Genomic DNA, 9,121 nt, shown 5'->3' on the forward strand with positions numbered 1-9,121 from the left:
GTTGACTCAAGAGAATTAATTAATAATATGCAGAAGTAACTGGTCTGTTTCTTAATCGGTTGTGTACTTGAATATAACTGATTAACCAATTACATTTTTAAGAAGTTAAGAATGATCAAATATAAATGCATAGTTTTATGTGCCCAACTTTAAATATCTCACTATCTGTTGTTTACATTTTTGATCAATCTAAAAAGGGAAAAAATTACAGTATCCTGTGTCACTCCGATCCTGTCTCAAACAAATCTCTTTGATTCAGACTCCAGTCAACTCTTAGAAATTATCAAATGGCTTCTAGTTCTTGTATCAGATTTATTCACAATGTTTTAAGAAGGTAATTGAGATGCAGGTAATTGTGCAGACAAAACTATAAAGTTAACACTCCATCGAGAATGAATGAGGGAAATTCACATCTTCTAAGGCTCAATCTTCCTTTACAGATAACAGATAAAAAGAGAGCAGATATTTAAATTCTGAAGACTGCCTTCAACAAGAAGAAAAAAAGCTAGAAATCAAATGCAGGATCAGACTTAGAAAAAAGGGAAGTGAACTTGACAATTTACTTACAAGATACAACAGAACGCTGCTTGATCTTTAAAAAGGCTCTAGCTACCTGACTGACCTCCCCTCGCCCCATTCTAGATAACAGCAGCTGAGATGCTCAGTCCTGAGATTTAAATAGCTGGGAGTGCAGAGATGGCCTTGACAGTGGAAGACCTTCATCACTGGAATTCAATGTTCCCATTGGTTTGCCAGTCTGAATCTGTTGACATTCAGGGCATGGTGGAAATACCTTGTGTTTACTTAAGCATTTGCATGATGGGTGATGGGAGTATATTTTTATTTAGTTTTTGTGGATGATTGTTATTAAAAAATTATATATCATGGATGTGGTGCCCTGAAACATGTAAGGTGGTTGTTTTGGTACATTAAATAATATTAATACATTTTAACTATTTACGTCTGGGGAGGCCTTATCCTTTTAAGGCACCAATCCTTCAAACACTTACACATATGCTTACCTTACTTGTTCCTCCTGAGAAACCTTGAAAAATATTCCATTCGTAGGCACTGTGTAGTTTCTGTACTTCTCCAGTTGCAGTTGAACATTAGTTTTGCTGTACATTAGCACAACACAACTTTGGTTGTGCTTTCAGCAGAGCTGTTTATACTTTCTGAGCCAAATTCACCCTTGGTGTAACCCTGGTGATTTCAACAGCGCTGTAGCAGGGATAGTCCAGTGGTTAGGGTTCCAAGTTAACCCATGACAGAGGAGAGGTGGGTTCAGTTTCCTGTTTTGCCACAGACTTCCTGTGTGGCTTGAGTTAGCCTCAGTTCCCTGTCTGTAAAATGGGAACAATAGCATAGTGTGACCCTTCCGTGCCTATTGTAGCCACCTGAAAATGCCCAGGTCAGGGCAGGCTGCAAAAGGAGAGCAGATTCTCCCAGCACTAGTGAGTGGCACTGAAGCCAGACTTCCCAACCAGCCGCAAACTGTGCTTTTGATTCCCCACACTGGTTATCAAGAAGCCAGTATACAAATACACACAGCCCCCTTTACTGCATTCCAGTCTCTGGCTCCCAAGCAGCCACTAGGTCCAGTAAAGAGACCAGTTATTTAAACCCTATGCTCTTTACTAAAAAGATTCCCTCTGACCCCAAAGGGTCAGCCACAGTACCAGATCAATATAAGTTTGGATCTTACCAAAAAATACCACGCTGCCAGCCAATCTTTTAGTAACTAAAACTAAAGGTTTATTATAAAAAGAAAGAAACAAACCATAAGAGAAATATTAAAGGATTAAAGCAATCAGATACATACAAGTGATTTGAAAGTCCATATACATCAGGTTTCTAGAAGAATTGTGGAGTTTGCAGGCTTGTATAGGTCCTCTGATATACATCCAGTACTTGGATGGGTCTCAGTCATTTGTTTCACAGCTTCAATTCAGTTGTAGATGAGCTGATCCAGAGATAGATTAGTAGCTGAAGCTGATTCCCTACTGAAGAACAAAATGGATTCCCAGGCCTCTGCCTTATATATCCTCTGGCCCCTGCCATGCTGTGTGTGGAATTTTACAGGAACCAAAATGGAGGTTAGAGTCACATGAGCAAGTCCTGGTGACTCACCAGGTATATCTCTGGCTTTCCCCCCTAGGCCCTTGCATTTGTGAATGTCTCAATGGGCCATTAAGCAGGCTATTGTTCTGCCGCCACCCTGTCTAGGGTGTGTCTCAGACAGCACAATTTGAAATACAGATATATCAAATATATCCATAACTTCCATTACATATATAACACACGAACATAAGTATTATCATCTTACCTAGCATATTATAGCCTTTCTAACAGTACCTGACAAGGCATATCTTACATGAATTATTATGATTTTGACATATTGATGTTACATAATATAATAAATGCCCACCCTCCCTGCCCAAAACAGCCAGCGTGACACCCCCAATGCGAGACTGGTGTAGAAGGGAGTAATCAGAGCTCCTGGATACACTTCAATTCAGCCAGAGTGACACCTTGCCCTTTATTCAGCCAGAGTGACACCTTGAAAAGTATCAATTCTAGTTGTCAAGTGAAATGAGCACCTCTTGAAAGCCTGAATATTTGAAATAGAAAAACATTCTTATGAAAACTGCACCAAATGCTGTTATTGTACTTTTACATGAATTCAGTTAATGAACAAGGGTCACAGCATTGAAAGGCCACTCTAATGCAGTGGAAAGCAGCAAGATCTGTCAGCCAGTATTATTGGCTGGTCTAGTCTATCAGACCAAAGCATCCTGGGGATTATTTCTACTAACGAATTTTGGTATTGCCGGCACCACTGCAATTCCCAGGCTTGATCGTAACACACAACACGGCCACACTCAAAAGAGCTTGCAATGGGGCACAGGCATTCACAGCACTATCATGATTGTGCTTGTCCTGAGTGTGTCTTCTGTGTAACAGTGATAGTGTAAATATCAAATACTGGAACAGCAGTTGCACCAGTTCTGTCTCATAGTGCACTGGACACCACCTAGGTGGCATCTCTGTTTTGTACTCTGATGTCTAGCAGTCCTGTTTTCAGGTCTCTTACATGTACAAAGGGGACCCCAAAAACCTTAGCTTTCATTACCCACATTTTTCACAAGCACTCACCTCTGTGTGTTCTTGATTTTCCAGTGCAAGCTTTTGGAGCTGTGATCATGACTCCTCAAAAGAAACCTTACTATGACTGTGCTACTAGTTTGCTCAAGCTCGTGGTCAGCTTTGGGGTGATACAGATCCAGACCCTGCTGAACTCAGGTGACTGAGCATCTAGCCCAGATGGGTATTAGGTATTCTGAGATACAGTGCAAGAATAAAATCCAAGACCTGAAAGTGCACTACAGAAAAATCCTGGGACTCAAACAGATGTTCAAGAGCCAGGAAGAAAACCAGCCCTTTTTATGGTGAATTTCAGAGAAGGCTCAGCACTTGGACTTCTGTGGTGCCAATGTGCATTCTGGACTGCATCAAGGTCTCCTCTGCATGTCGCTATTCATTAGCGGGACGTGCCTGTAAGCCAGGGTCTGAATGTGCTCTCCCCTGCTGATGAACTGGGGGAAAAGACATCAGCGGCAGACCATATTTACACAGACACACCTACTTTGCCTCAGCAGATAGACCAGCTTTTTCCAAGTGATCCATTTTGAGTTAAAATTCACTTTAGTCCTGTACCCGGGGGTTATGAAGTGTTGTTACCCTTATTGTATGACTAAAGGGAGCAGAACTGTACTAAATATGCCCTAATTGAGGGGTTATCCTGACTTGAACCTCACTCACTAAACAAATCCAAGTATATGTCAAAGGAGGTTGGGGACAGATGTTCTTATCTGGGCGTAAGGACTGTTTAGAGAGCCCTAGATACTATTTGACCCCTTGTCTCTACTCCAGTGCTTAAAAATAGAGTCAATCAGGATTAATTTAGCATCCTTGTTTCGAGTCACTAGAGCTGAAAAAACTGATAAGCAGGTCTAGGAAGGGCTGAACCTTAGACCTGGTGTAGGGATAGTATAGCAGTGAAAGGCAACACAGAGGATGCAAGAGCAGTGAAATTCCCCACTACTCAGTGAAACCACTAAGAACAAGGCTAAGTGGTGGAACCTCAGAACACAGCACCACAGCCAGAGGCAGTGGCGAGCAGCAGCAGAGACATTGCTCAACCCCTCCCCTTCAGGGATGGGAGGTGAACCTGCATGAATGCACCCTTGAATTCTGAGACTTTGCTGACCTTGGACAACCATCTGTGAGTGGGGTGCAGCAGAAGGAAAGGGGGGTGGCATGTTAAAGGGACATTAGTCCATCAGACTTTCAAGCTGCAGACTTTCAAGGTGGGAAACTGAGGCAAAGGACACTGCCCCAGATGCTGTGGGGCAGGTCTTTACTTATGATTTGCATCCTTTTGAATTGTTGTGGCATTTTCCTAAATTAATTATTATATCCTTTTCCTCTTAGTAAAAGTCTTCTTTTGTCATACGTGGACAAAGTGCTCTGAGAGGTGCCCCCAGGCGCTGTTTAGTTGTCCCAGATTGCTGGGTTGTGTCTTGATCCTCTTCTGCTTTGTAAAGTTAAGAGGAATCCTCTATGTAGAACCCAACCCTTTTGCTGCCAACACCACCTGGCAAAAGGGATATAAACTCTCTGCATACTCACTGGGTCCCATCACTGTCCACACTGTTCACTTGAGGGCCAAAGTCCCCCTTTCCTACAGTATAGCAGATGCAGCAGCGCCCTAATCTTCCCTCATTCACCTAGTTCTGCTTCCTGAACTTTGCCACATTTGGCAACCCCATTCAACTTTATTCCATCACTGTTAGCTGCCTGGGCTGTTGTCTCCAGCAAGAGAGGAAGCACTGAGCGAAGTGTGCACAGGGATTTAGGATGTGGTATTCCTCACCTCAGCAAATGGTGCAGTCTTCTGGCCAACTGAAGATGGGAAAAAGCATCTGCTGCTGCTGCTGTATGGTGTCCAGGAGCAACATTAATATATAGCATCTCTATCTTACTCCAGTTTTGCTTTAGCCAATTGCTTTTCACCTATGTGCTCATTTCTTCCAGGCACTGGAACAGATAGATAATGGCATGATCAGGGTAATAGTACTGTCTGCACTAGATTTTAGAGAGAGCTGGGTATCATCATCATATTCCTGGTCTCAGAACCTATTGCATCTCACAATCTGCCCTAATGGCTTAATGCATTGGTTAAATAAGACCATGTACACTACAGGGACTATAGCAGCTTCAAAATAAAGTTATGAGATGGAATTTAATGATTCAGCTCCTCTGTTAAGTTTTAAAGGGTTTATTTTTCTTAAATAAATCACAGGGTTAAGTGATTGCTTATCTCTTTTTATTCTGGATTTATGCTGGAAACTTTTATGTATTCAGTTTCAAAAATACACACTATGCCAGAAGCAGAAAAGCTTCATGACTGGCACAGATAGCCAAGTTGTAGTACAGCTTATGAAAGGTTAAATTTGTCATTGAATTTTTTTTTCCAGTTTGAGGAGTATAGTAGAACCCATTTTTAAATGAGTTTAGAATTTGAGACATTCATTTAGCATGTGGAAGGCTTGGATGGTTACATCAATGATGTAAAATCCTTAGCTAATATCCTTTAAAACAGAGTGGTTTTTTTTCTAAAATATAAGTGCGCTGTGACCTGCAGTCAGTCAGGCAGAAAGGTTGCTGGAGGTAGTGTAGTCAGTGAACAGATAACAAAACAGTCTGTTCCCTCTCACTTCTCTCTCAGGCACTGCTGGATGTGTCAAGGCTTTGGAGGGAGAGACAGAGGGAGCTGTTTGTTTTTTTAATTTACTTGGCTCTTTGTAAAACATTAATCTTATATCATTTCCATGGATGTCCTGTCCTTACATGTATGAATTTTGTTTAAGGATAATACCAGTCAGGGAAGCCTCTGAAGATGAAATAGCATATAAACATGTAGATTAAAGTAAGAAAATGTGACCATTTTTGAACTATTCATCATTGGTTGTTTACAGACATTACTTAACCATTCGTACCGACCAATATCTTGTGTCCAAAAAAAAAAGATTTTACTTTGCATAAAATCACACACATTTACATAAAAGGATTCTTGATAATGTAATTTCCAAACTACCAATTAATTAATTTTGTGTCCCTCCAGCCCAATATCTGCCCAGTCCTACAGCAATCAATTCTGCATCCTCCCGGTATCAACTCTCCACTCAGCCCCTTAAATCAATTCTGCATCTCCCAGCTACCAACCAATTAATTCTGTGCTCTCCCCAGCCCTCACCTCTGTTCTAACCCACATCAGTTCCCTGTCCCTGCCCCCCACAACCTTTCCTCTTCTCATTGCCCTTTAGCACGCCACTGCTCCTCCTGCACTCATGGCAGTTTTCTCCCTCCTTCCAGGCCTGAGAAGCAATTCCAGACTTTTCACTCCCCCCGCTACCTTTCAGGAAGCAGAGGGGCAGCTCTTTACCATCATCACCTCCTCCTTCCTCCCCCACCTTCCCGTCGGCAGTTTTAACTGGAGTTGCCGGGACTAGGGAGAAACAGAGGAGTTGATCCATTTTTCACAAGATAGGAGGATGAAGAAAGCAAAGCTGCCCTGAGTAGCTGAGTCTTTTTGTTCCCTCCTCTCCTGTGAAAATAGTATGAATTCTCCCTACCCTTTACCCAAAAACATATGTTGATCCCTGAGGGGAAATAAGTAGCTCTGACTTTGCCATCTCTCATTCTTTGCAATCTCCTTCCCCCTCCCCCGCCTGGGGTCAGGGGGAGAGATAGCAAATCAGTTTTCCCCGTAGATTGATGTATTTTCCAGCAGACTTGTAAAAGGATCTGGAAATCCCTAGTCTATGAAAAAGCCTAGGACAAATGCCTCTGCTGTATATTTGGTTCAGTGGTAAAATTCATTGTCTTTGCAAACCAGAATACCCCTTCAGGGATACTGACCCAGCCAAAAGAAGAATAATAATGAATTAAAGGAGCCTACCTGTTTTAAATTAAAGCCTTTTATTTCCAACAGAGTGCATAGTTCTACATCTATTAACATATAAGCCCAGATCATTCTTTCCTGCCAACTCAGCATAAAAGCCACTCACTTTGTGGTGTTTCTTCAAAATATACCTGTAGGCACAGGGGATAGGAGGAGAGGTTGCTGGCCCCTACCCAGCCTCTGCCATAGAGCAGGTGAATCAGCTCTCAAAAACTGTAGTCCCAACAGTTGAAGGTCTGGGCCTCTTGCATAATTTCCTCAGCTGCTACCTGTATTGCCTGTCTCTCAGCAGACTGGGGCTCTCCTTGCCAGCCACTACCTCTTGAATGTCCCTTAAAGGAGAATTCTACTGCACAAAGGGACTCCACTCAGAATTTAACACAGCTTCTGAATGTTCAGTCTCCTGAGCAGATTCCTTACTGGGCATTCCCCTCCAAGCCCATTTTACATCACCCATTCACCTGTGCAGAGGATCCTGTATCCAATGCAGAATGTTGTGCTGGCTATGGGAAAAGGGGGTTGTTCTTCAGGGGTGCAGCTGACTCTGCTTCCTCTCCCAAGTGGGCATGGAAAGATCATCAAGTAGAGGATCCCCTCCACATGTGGATCTTAGGGGAATGATCAGGCTCATTGATTGGGTGTTTATTCTTGGTACCAGAATTTACTCAGGAAAGATGAAGACGATGATAATCTATTTATGTTTCTTTCTAGGTAATTCATTAGGATTGTAGTAATGTTAGTCTTCCTGTTTAAGCCACGCTTAAATGATCTACACTTTATTTTACTAAATTGTAGAAGGATAAGACAAAGACATTTTTGACCATTTTGACTCTATGTATTTCTACACAGAATTTGTGCTAAGCCTCATGCATAGAGCTGCTAATGGATGCTTCATGTGCCCATTTGCAGGTCAAAACACAAAATGTCTTGTCAGCTCAGAGCTATATCCTACCATAGCTACTGTCTGAGTTTTGGCAAGAAACCAAAAGGGTCAGTCACATTCCTTTTCATACGCTTCACAAGTCAGATTCTCAGTTTGTCACTCCTCTCCTTGCATCCTTCACAGTTTTGATCCAGCTACCTCTCCTTGGTTTCATTTTACATACCCGCGTTCCGTACACACCTTCTCTTTCTTTTACCTTTTTCACACTCAGCTTTGTGCCTTCACACTCAGCTTTGTGTGCTCCCTACACTAGGAAGAATCCCCATCTTCTTGTCTGCCTACTCTGGACCCTGCTTTTTTCCTTTGAATCCCTCTTTAAAACTCATAACTAACAGGAATATTTCCTGCTGTCTTGTAACCAGTAATTCCCCATCCCCTCCTGTAGCTTCACAGGATTAAGGCACTGAAAGTTGCAAAGGCATGCCTTTCTCCTTGTGTTGCTGCCACTGGCATGAGAGCTCTTCTAGTGGTTCGGGGGGACCTTAATGAGACCATGCCCAGAAGAGTCCATGTGATTGTTGCGGTCCGAGTAAGTGTCTTGCATCTAGGACCCTATAACAGCTCCTGCTGATCAGGTGGGTCCAACAAAAGAGTAGTTCCTATCCTGACCTGAACTTACCACCTCTGTCTTCTTCTTACCACCTCTGTTGATGTTTTGGAAGTGAGGGCTTTGATGAAGCCTAGAATGCTGCATGAACAAAGGAACTTGTATTTAATGTACACTTAATTATGGAATAAGAAAGAGAAATAGAGCTCCTAATTACATCCATAGTGAGGCAGAACACCTGAATATTACTTTAAGTTCTTCTTTGTTAAGAACTTATCAAAATAAAATATTACAGTGGATTACATTGCTGACAGACTGAATGCTGCACGTTTTTTTAGAGAGTATAAATGACAAACATCAAGTGACAAATGTGCAAATTTTATCAACAGTATTTCAGCATTTCATAGACTTGCCAAGTGCCAGAGGGAAAAGTTGCTGTATCAATGAAAGGTAGAAAGTCACAGCTTATCAAAAGCTCAGAAGTCTTTTACTCAGTGAATGCAATCAGCAGTCTTCTCTTTAGCACTGAGAAAAAGCAGATGTTAATATATCTATCCAACCCAACAGGATGTCTGAAGATGTCATTATCCAGGCATTAAAGCAT

Source organism: Emydura macquarii, unplaced genomic scaffold, assembly GCF_026122565.2.
Source record: "Emydura macquarii macquarii isolate MOO-44397 ecotype Brisbane River unplaced genomic scaffold, CSIRO-AGI_Emac_v2 contig_1146, whole genome shotgun sequence".
NCBI classification, from domain to species: Eukaryota; Metazoa; Chordata; order Testudines; family Chelidae; genus Emydura; species Emydura macquarii.